This window comes from Protopterus annectens, chromosome 1.part1, assembly GCF_019279795.1.
Source record: "Protopterus annectens isolate FY-2018-M chromosome 1.part1, PAN1.0, whole genome shotgun sequence".
Classification (NCBI taxonomy): Eukaryota; Metazoa; Chordata; order Ceratodontiformes; family Protopteridae; genus Protopterus; species Protopterus annectens.
In genome coordinates this window covers 60,203,486-60,214,948 of record NC_056726.1, presented here as the reverse complement: position 1 = coordinate 60,214,948, position 11,463 = coordinate 60,203,486, and positions in this window count along the sequence as shown.

The window sequence follows — 11,463 nt, the reverse complement described above, 5'->3', positions numbered from 1 at the left end:
GGATGAAACCGTTATCACTGTCTCCTTTTTTCACTAGTCTTCCTTAACATTATTTAAACAAACTGTAAATTAAAACTGGTGAAAAGAATAGGGCTGGACAGCATTAATAGTCAGTCAACACTACATGTCATTAACAAAGAGAACGGAGGTAGTAATAGATGGCTGTAGGAAGGGAGACATTTTATTTCCGAAAAGTGAGAACAAATAGGCAAAAAATTAAAGACCAGCCCACTTTACTACAGTGTTTGAAATGAGAAGCACAAATAAAGGGAAAAAAATCAGTAAGGTTCATCTATGTTTACTGCTAACTTTACTGAGAAACAGTGTTTTTGTTTTTTTTTTTTGGGGGGGGTTCTGTTATCATGAGTAAACAGCAGTACTGTCCTCCATGGGTAAATTCCAGATGTATGCAGGGATGATTTGTTTGGCTACTGTATGATAAGTTAGTTAAAAAACTGTTTTACCTTTTCAAATTACCCATTACTGAGAGGGGATACATGTAGTACCTTAATAGGGTTTGCAGCACTTATTTGTTGCTTTTGTTTACTGCAAAAGTCTGACTAGGCAAAAGACCCATTTCCAGTGGAAACACAAAAGTCTCTAAAGTAGAACAATTGACATAGATATGATAACATTAGAATTATAAGTATACATAAACACTGAAGAAAGTACAGTTGTGTACACTTACCATAAATGTAGCTGTTCGAGTGTATTCACTATTGCAGTTATCACACTTGGGTTATCTGCCTGCAGGTAGCCCTCAGTCGGCCCAAATACCAGAGTATTGGGATTTCTGCATCAGATGCTGTTGCCTCTTCCATGACATCAGGTTGCCAGGGGTAGAAAACATGCAGCCGCCACCATTACATCAGTTTTTCTTGCCCTAGATGTCAGGAGCCCCCAAAATAGGAAGCTGTTACATGGTGTGGAACACCTCTAGTAAAAAGTAAATATCCCTGCCATAAAACATGGCCATAAAGAGGATAGGTAAAAAAGATAGAGAATGTCAGGGAGCTGGAGGGAGGGAAACCAGGACTGCAACAGTGAATACACTCGAACATCTACATTTATGATAAGTGTACACAACTGTACATCCTGTTTCATGTTTCACTGTTGCAGTCATCACACTTGGGTTGATGCCCAAAGCTAAGAAAGGGTGGAGGCAGTCAAAAAGTGTTGGGGCTGGCTAGCAGGCCTTGCAAGACTGCTGTAGCAAATTCAGCTCTGGATTTAGAAAAAAATAGGTAAGTGGTAATGCTTGGTAAAGGTGTGCACAGAACTCCAGGTTTTTAGCTTCCAGGATGTCCCTGGTGAGGACCCCCCTGAGAAAGGCTGTAGAGGTTGAAGTAGCTCTAGTGGAATGAGTTCCGATTCCCAGAGGGGTAGGTTTTCCATGGTGCTTGTAGCAGAAATGGATGCAGTGTGCTATCCATTTGGAAATGGTTTGCTTCGAAATGGCCTTGCCCTCTGCCCCTATAGCAAAGGTGACTAATAGCTGGTCAGATTTTCTGAAAGGCTTAGTCCTGTCAAGGTAGAACCTGAGCTGTCTATGCACATCCAAGGAGTGCAGGATCCTTTCCCCTCTATTCTGAGGATTAGGGAAAAAGGTTAGCAAATGGATGGATTGCTTTAAACCCACACTGGATACCACCTTGGGCATAAAGGAAGGGTTAGCCCTGAGGGAAACCCTGTCAGCATGGAAAATAAATGAAGGGCTCCACCGCCATTAGTGCCTGTAACTAAGACACAATTATTGCTAAAGTAATAGCTAGAATTAAGGCTGTTTTCCAAGAGACGAATTTTAACTCTGCTGAAGCAGCAGGTCAAAAGGGGGAAGTGTGAGGTTCTCCAGTACAAAGTTAAGATCCCAAGCCGGGGTGGGTGCTTTCCTAGGGGGCCTTAAATTGTTACCACCTCTCAGGAAATGCTTGATTAGAGTGTGAGAAAAGAGAGGAGTCTCGGTATTATAATGAGCTGAGATGGCAGAGACATGAATCTTAATGGATGAGAAGGATAGGCCTCTGTGGAACATCTCTGCTAGATAATCAAGGATTTGAGGTAAGTTGGGCACAGCTGTGTCCTTTCCTTGAGACTGACTCCAAGAACAATATCTTTTCCACTTTTCAGCATAGGAATTCCTAGTACTAGGCCTTCTGGCCTCAAGGATGACGTCCAACGCTTGTTTGCTGAGGGATGCTGGTGGTGTATTCATGGGATAAGCCAGGCTGCAAGGTTTAGGGTTTGCAGCTGTGGATGCAAAATCTGTCCCTCCTGCTGAGACAGCAGGGAAGGTGTCTGATGTAGGTGCCAAGGTGGCACTGTTGTCAGACTGCATAGGAGCGGGCACCAGTGCTGACGTGGTCAGTCTGGTGCAATAAGGATTGCCCTTGGCCTGTCCTGTTTGATCTTGAGTAGTACTTTTGAGAAGAGGGGCAGAGGAGGGAAGGCATAAATTGAGAGGTTTTCCCATGTAAAGGATAAGGCATCCACCTTCCAGGCTCTGCTGTGAGGGTTCCTGGTGCAAAATGTGTTCAATTTGGTGGGTGGCAAAGAGGTCCACCTCCAGAGTTCCCCACCTCTGGGTTAGAAGTTTGAATGAGTTGCGTTTCAGTTTCCACTCGTGAGGGTCCAGTAGATTTCTGCTCAAGTCGTCTGCCAGTGAATTTTGCTTGCCTGGCAGGAATTGAGCTTGCAGGTGCACTTGGATGCTCAAGGGTGTGTTCCACAGAGCCATGGCTAAATTGCAGAGTGGGTAAGAATGAGTCCCGCCCTGCTTGTTTATGTACCACATAACTGTGGTGTTGTCTGTCTTTATCAGGACCTGTCGTGGAAGGATAAGGTATTTGAAGACTGTCAGAGCATTCTGTACAGCTAGCATCTCTGACTGATATGCAGGGGAATTTGGTCTGGGCTCCATTTGCCTTGAATGCATTTGCCTGCCATGTGTGCCCCCCATGCATAGTCTGATGCGTCTGTTGTCAGGGTTTGGGTGGCGAGGGGTTGAGTGAAAGGAAGTCCCTTGTTGTGGTTGCATGCTGCTGCCCACCAAAAGAATTCTGCCCTTAGACAAGGTATGCTAGGAATCACTGTTTTCAGGTCCGGAGAATGTTGACACCAGAGACTTTTTAAGTACCACTGAAGTTTCCTCACATGCAGTCTTGCATATGGAATTAGCAGAATGCATGAGGCCATGATCCCTAGGGCTTACAGTATTTTCCTTGCAGATAGCTGGTTTTGTTGACCATTAGTTTGAAATAGTTTGTCAAATGGACCTGCTTTTTTGGAGTGAGGAACGCCATCTGGGAAGTTGTGTTCAAGCTTGCTCCCAGGAATACAATTTGTTGGCTGGGCACCAGTTATGATTTCTTTTCATTGATGGTGTATCCCAGTGAAGTTATAAGTCTTTTTACAAATGCCAGGTGCTGAAGTAGCAATTCCTGACTGTCCACCTGAATTAGGCAATCGTCCAAGTATGGGTATAATTGAATATTTCTCTGCCTGCAGTATGCAATGGCTGGAGCCAGCCATTTTGTAAATACTCTGGGTGCAGTAGATAAGCCAAAGGGAAGTGCAGAGAACTGATAGTGCATAGAGCCTGCCCTGAAATGTAAATATTTCCTGCAAGACTCCCTTATGGGGATGTGCAGATAAGCTTCTTTTAAGTCTAGGGTGACTAACCAGGCATCCTTGGCCAGCACAGGAAGAAGCTGTTGCAGTGTAAACATTTTGAATTTTGGGACCACCAGAAAGGTGTTGCGAATTGATAGATCCAGGATAGGGCGCCAAGAGCTCTCTTTTCTGGGCACCAGGAACAGTCTGGAGTAGAAACTCTGTCCCCTTTGTTCTACTGGAACAGGTTGAATAGCCCTGGTATGGAGAATGGAAATACTTGCTTTTGAGCCTCTGCCCACTGGTTTGGAGGAAGGTCTGGCAACCCGATTGGTGTTGGCAGTGAGTGGAAGTAGAATCTGTATCCCAGGGATACAATGTTTAGAACCCGTGAAAAATGAGTGTCCGGTTCCAAGGAAAGAGACAGAAAATACCAAAACTGTTTATTAGTACATCATGAACCTGATGTACTAATAAACAACAGTTTTGGTCTTGGAAGTGGACACAAATTTTTCACCAGTTATATCGCATTTATTGACTGGCAATTATTGGGTTTGACTGGTGTAGTACTTTTTAATGTTTAGAACCCATCGGTCCTGAGTAATGGACATCCAGTTTTTTACATGAAGGGCGAGTTTTCCTCCTAGGGGTACAAGTACTTGGCCATGACTGGGAAGGATAATTGGAAAGTCATTGTGAACTTTTTCCATAAGGGGGTGGCTTACCACTCCCTGGTTTTGAGGTGGAAACACTCTATTGTTTAGATCTCTGCATACCCTGATACTGCAGTCTTAGTGGTCTGCTTCCCCTGGGTTTGGACTGAGAAGGCCTAAGAGGGACTGGAAATGACCAGTTTTCTGAAGGCCAATGCCTACTGAATCTAGGTGGCTGCACCTGTAAGAAATCTTTGACTGTTTGCAAAGATTTAGCTTTTTCTTCCATCTTTTTAAGAACTTCTTCTACTTTTGTGCCAAGCAAACGCTCCTGATGTAATGGAGCATCAAGTAATTTTGCTTTGACATGGTCAGGCAAGGCTTGTTCTTTTAGCCAAGCATGCCTTCTCAATACAGACCCAGTGACAGCAGCCCTGCAAGATGCTTCAAAGGCATCAAACCCACATTGCAAAGTATGTTTACTAACTTGTTTTGCAGAATGCATTAACTCTTGTAAATCTTTATTTTCTGCACTATCTGGAAGTAACACCATTTTTTGTTTAATTAGTTCCATAATATGTTGCTGGTACTTCAACATGTGAAACTAGCAATTCAAAGCCCTGATGGCTCTTACCCCATCTGTCTAAAGCTCTAGAATCCCTTTCTGAAGGGGTAGGGTTTTTGGCTGTAGTAGCCTTAATGCCTTTAGGTCCCTGGGAAATGGTCACTGGATCCGCAGTAGGATTCTTAAAGAGAAATTTGTGAGAATCAGGTACTCTGTAGTACCTGTCAGGTTTTCTAGGAGCTGGTGGTAAGGTGTCAGGAGTAAGACTGGACACCAAGAAGACATTGTCTACAATATCCAAGACATGGGGTGTAGCTAGAGGCCTGTGCTAAGGCAAATCTAAAAATTCCCCAGAGTCTTTTTTTGGACTGAGGATAGTCCTGGCATTCCCAGCGTAAATGCTCTCTTAAGGTATGCAAGGTTTCACCAAAGGAGAAATCCTCTGGAAGTGAAGCAGAGAGAATGGATTCCTCTGCATCTGAATCCTCATAGGTAGATAAGGGTATGTCCTGGTAATCAGAAGGGTCAGTCATCAAACTCGTGGTCTGTAGAATCAGAAGGAAATTCAGTTCTTTGTCTTTTGGCAGGGGAAGGCTGGCTTCCCCTAATTAGAGTAATAAGGTCTTCAGCCATTCTAAGCATTTGTTTTTGTGGTATGGGAGCTTGAGCATTTGCTTTGGACGTCGGTTTTCTAGGTGTAGTGTGAACTCTGAGCCTGAGAAACTTGGTAGTTTTAGTAGGAAATTAAGTTGTTGGTTTGATATGAATATCGATAGGTCGGAATACACCCTCAGAAGCCGGTGCCTGCACAGTGGCTCTGGACACATCCAAGGTAGAGACATCCACAGGTTCCATAGTCAAAGAAGCATCTTGCGGCATACCAGACTTCAAATGGGTCTCAGCAGAGGCATACGAATCTGTAGAAGTGGGCATCAGGGTCTGCAAAGGCGCCTCACTGAGTACCGGCGGACTGGCGACAAGCTTAACGGAAGTGTCGTTTGCAGTTTTTGACCTATGCAGTCTGTCTCTGTCTTTGTGCTTTTTCAGAAGATCGGTAGTCGCATGGCTTAACAAAGCCATTTTGGAATACGGAGAAAAAAAGTGAAAAATTCAGCTACAAAAATAGCCCGACGACAAATGGCTCGGGCGTTAAGGCACAAAACCGACAGCTAGGGACATTGTGGTATGGGCCTAAACAGGTGATGCAGTAAGAATGAAAATCTCTGTGAGGTATTTGCTTTCCACAGGCAAGACAACTGTTAATTTTTTCTGACATCGGTTAGAGTAAGAAATAAGAATCCCCAACGGGGTACTTAGCTTTAGAAGACTTCAGGTCTGAAACTCGAAAAACAAAAATTTCAGGTAGCGGCTGACTGGCACTTGCGAACTGCTTTTGCTTCAGGGCTCCTTCTCAGCAAGAAAGACTGATGTAATGACGACGGCTGCATGTTTTATACCCCTGACGTCATGGAAGAGGTGACAGCATCCATCGCAGACATTCCAAGACTCTGGTATTCGGGCAGACTGAGGGCTACCTGCAGGCAGAAAACCCAAGTGTGATGACTGCAACAGTGAACCACGAACATCAATTGTTCTAGCAGGCAATTCTACATTACATAGTTGAAAAAGTACACTGTCAGTTGTTAGTTACAGTTTTCTGCAGATGCTCCAAGTCTTACTGTAAAAGTGAGAAGATGGAACTGAACAGAATAATACCTGGACAGAAAAGATAGATCATATAGGTGCTAGGCATTTACAAAGCCAGGAGATGATCAGGTGTGATTTTAGTTACAGTTTGAAGGACTTCATTGAGGACTTTTATTTTCCTGATAGGATAATGGAGTTCCAGGTTTTGGACATTAGATGAGAATAGAACAGCTATCAAGAGTTGTTTGGCTTAAATATTAGTTGGGTGGAGTACAAATTTTTGGATTGCTGGCATAGTTGTACAAGGTTAGCTAGTTATGGACAGTCATTTGGTGATGTAGAAAACCACACTGAAGAATTAGAACAACAATGGATCACTAAATTACAAGCAGATAGATATCCTGGTTTGAATGGCTGCACCTCATTATTTCCTTACCTTAAGGCAAGTTTTATTGTACTATTATGGTTATATGTGCACAAAATGTGTGCGTATATGTATATATATATATATATATATATATATATATATATATATATATATATTTTAATAACCATCAGGGATGACATTCCCCCTTTTTTAAATATTATTGTCTGTAAATACACACCTTTCTATATATTTTATGCATTTTTCTTATGGATATCGACATATGTTCTTATGTTAGTGGAGTAATATGTCTTTAAATTGTGATGTCATACTAATTGTCATAGTATTTAACCAAGCATCAGTTGTAGTGATGTGGTCTGATGAAGCAACATTAAGTTGTGAAAGCGCTTACCGTTTTGTCTTCTGCAATAAAGTACAGTGACTGATTTCCAGTGTGTAACTTTGGTGCCTTAATTTACTTTTGCTGTTGAAATGGTGGAGTAATTCAAGCCACTGGATATCTCAGACTGACAAACAGTGATGTGACCTATTGAGGAGGTTGGCTGAAACTTTAGCATCCTTGTTGTAGTACTGGTCAGCATGCTGAACTTAGTAAGATGGATGTTTGTAAGTACAGGTGCAGCATACAGCCGGAAAGGAAGAGGGAAGGTAGCAGCAAGATGGCATTTAGCAGTGTTAGATAAGGTTTTGCTCTGTACAGAGTGCTTAATTTTTGGTGATTTTTTTCACTATATGTTGTATGTGGGCATCATATTTTAGGCCTTTATCTATACGAACTCCTGGTTTGGTGTGGGTAGCCAGTTTCATTTTGATGTGATTGGAGGAAGATATAGTAAAGATTGACTTTTTTATTTCAATGTATTTGGAAGTTAAGAGAAATAGTTTGGATTTGGGAATAGCTGGGAGCTAGCCAGCCAGTTTTCTACAGATGTGAATGATTCCTGGGGAGAGTCAAGATTTTTTTTTTTTTTTTGCTGTACAGATGATAGTGCGTTAAGGTGACATTCTTATTTGTCAGGGCAAGTTCATTAACAAAGATACTGAAACGGGTTGGCCCTAGTATGAATCCCTGTGGGACTCCCAACAGTTATGGGGAGAAAGTAGATGTCGGTGAGCCATTCCACTACCTGGTGCCACTATGAGAGACAGCTACAGAACCAGAAGAAAGAGGAGTTGTTAAGACCTAGGTTAGAGAGTTTTTTAAGAATGGGAGATGGTGTTAAAATCTTAAAGATCAAAAGAATAGTGCAGCTATAAGGTCACTTTAATTTCTGTTTGTGTTTACAGTATTGGTAAAGCTTAGAAGGGAGGTGGAGGTACCATGGTAGGAGTGGAAGCTGTACTGTAAGAGGGGGAGAGGCATGCATTTTGTGTGACACAGTGCAAGAATTGGTTCTGAACATACTACACATTTTTGATAAAGGTGAGAAAATGGCAATATGCATAAAATATGACCACCTTTGTGGGTGGGGAGGATGCAGCTATTTTTTCTACAGTAGAGGTACACAAGATTTATCAGAACTGAGATAGCAACACATGTGGCTTCTGCTGCAGTTTTTAAACAACCAGATGGTAGACTGTCTGATGCTAGGGAGGTGGGTTTTAGGTTAAGTAGTAGCTTTATGATGGTAGCTGTATAGTGACTGTCATGAGAGAGTGAGCATGGGGAGAGAACATTAACAGTATGGAGAGATCTTAAGGTTTGCATTGTTTTGTGGGTATTGTTATAGTTAAGTGTTACTGAGTAAGGAAGAGACAGAATGAGTAAAGTTAGAGTTAAATTCATTAGCCACATTTGCAGAGTTACTAGTTCTGAGTGTTGGAAAGGGTTGTGTTGACCAGCCAAGGTTTAGGAGATGATTTATAGAAGATCACAACAATTTGTGGGGTGTAGTATGTTCTTTTGCCTGCTTTAATGTGATAATTTGTTTCTAAGGTCTCTGAATTTCTGATATTTGGGCAGGGTTTTGTTTGATGCTCAGGTTTTCCAGGTATCATTTCCGAGTTTCACAAGATGTACGGTGCTTCTGGAGATCCAGGGGACAGGATTTGACTTAACACATTTTTCCACTAGTTCATTTAGAATGTTTAGAATTATATTGTTGAAATGGGATACAGCATCAAGTGGTAGATATTTAAGCTCTATGGTTTTAGGTAAAAGATGGAGGTTTTGTTGAATTTTGGCAGATAACATGCTGCATTATAACTGTTTTTTTCTGGATGTTGGTTTGCTTTCTTATGGTGAACATAGAGAGGAAACGGTCACTTAAGGAGTCATGAGTATTCCATAGGTAGAGACTTTACTAGGCACGGACAATAGTACCCAGTGAAAGATGGTGCCCTTGGTATTTTTAGTATTAAAGTGAGTGGGAGAGGTAACCCTTTGTCTAAATCCATATAAGTTTATCTTTTGAGGGGAGTGGAGACAGAGAAACAGTGTGTGCCAATACTGAAGTAATTTAACATTAGTTTTTTTTATAAAGGATGTTGGAGGAGAGCCAGGAGTGAAGGTGTTCTGCTGTGTTAAGATTGTTACCAGGAGGGATATGGGTATAGGTATCTGTAATGCATAAGGATGTATGCTGCTTTGGTCTCAGTAAATGTGAGGATTTCAGTTTTGTCAAATTTGGAGGTGTTGGAGGAGACAGACAGAGCTATAAAATGCTTTAGAGAGTACTGCAACTCCACTAGCTCTCTTATGTTTTCCGTTTGCCTTGAGCATGTTATAATCCAGTGGATGTATATAATCATGTTTTGTTTCCTTTTTCAGCCAGGTCTCAGTTAAAACTACAATATCAGGGGAATGTAGGGCAAGCCATGCATGGAATTCTGGTAGCTTGTTGTAAATGCTTGTAATATTAATATGGACAGAGAATACACAAGAGGGTTTACAGTGGTAGTGTGTACAGGAGGTGGGATTAAGTGAGGAAGTGGAAGGGCAATGAATGACTAGGATAGAGAATGGGCCTGGGATGGAGTGCATGTCACCACTGAATTTTATACATGTATATATTTTTATATATAGATCGAGAGGGTCTTATATTTTATTTTAGATTTAGGTTTCTGACAGAGTTTGATATGGGCGTGCGAGAGCGAATTTTGTACTTAATTAGCACAAAAGGTATAATAAGTAAAATAATAAGCCTGTATGCTACCTAAGAATATATGTGTCCCTGACAATTCCCAAAAGTTTTTATAGAGAGCTGAGTGTATGACATTATTACATGTGCTGTCGTTTACTGAATTTTTTTTTTTTTGGGGGGGGGGGCACAGGCTGTGTGTCAGAGTATCTTGGCTGTACAAAAACTTTAATTTTTTGTTTTTGAGAGGGTACAATTTATTGTCTCTTTTTTGAATAAGCTGTCACATCTGCTTTAGCACCAAACTCATCTGTGTTTCACAGAGCAGTGATCAGTTCTTTCTCTTCCTTTTATTTCAGTTAGTGTACTTTCAGGAAACTGACATCAGGACAGCGCATTTATGCTCATTAATACATACAGCTATTTAAAAAGTACTTAAAGCCAGTGGTGCACAGGATGCAGTCAGTATGGGTTCTCCACAAGGTCACGGTACATAAATGTTGAGGTCACCAAAGTGTTAAACAAGGTAATGTAGCTGTGGTTTAGATATTCTAAAATATAACAGAAACAGATGCAATTACAAATGCTTAAAAAACATGGAATCTGTTAGCATTCATCATTACCTTTACTACCAAGTAAAACATAGTTTACCTCAATGGAACAACACATTGACTAGTGCTTTCAACAAAATGTTTTTGTATATTTAAATTCTAGCCAAAAGAGCTGACAGAATCCCATAAAATAGATAAACATGCATGTCAACATGGGCCTCAGCATTGTACATTGTGTTGAGAGTTGGCTGGATAATTAAACACAGAAGACAATAAATGGAATCCTCAGGGAGTGAAGAGGAGGCTGTGCCACTTCAACATCTATAAAAATGACATTGCACAGGGACTAGAGGTGCACACACAACTCAACAGAGTAAACACTGATCTGCAACAGGGGTGTAAGTAGCTTAGAGTCAGTGTAAGGAAAACCTAGCAGAAGACAACATCATGTTAGAGAAGAAAGCATTCACAATAAAACTGGAAAGGGAGAGTTTCATATAGTAGCCAATGTTAGAAAAATGTGTAGACCATGTGAGAATGTAGTTAAGGAAAGCATACAGGAGTATGATGTGGGATAAAGTAATACTTTTCCAGTTTTACTGGTACTGTAATTCTGTAGACGTAATGGCATCATACTTCTCAACGGTACAGATTTGTGCAAACTGTCCAGATTTTTGCCTCATATTTTTGGTCTGTTTTTCATAACATTGTGGTTTACTGGCAAATTAGTGGCAAATCATTAAAGACTAAAGTTAGAAACTAATGACAGACATTTGAGCTTCAGACTTCATAACCTTCAGAAAATTCATGCTAATGCAAAACCTGTTATTCTATCAACTTTCTATATTTTTAAGAGCAATACTTAAAAATTGTCCCTATTTTGGGGTCTCTGTCCCACTTTTATTTATGGCATTGTCCAGATTTCTTGCTCTAAGAGGTTGAGAGGTGTGAATGGCATCATGACTATTGCATA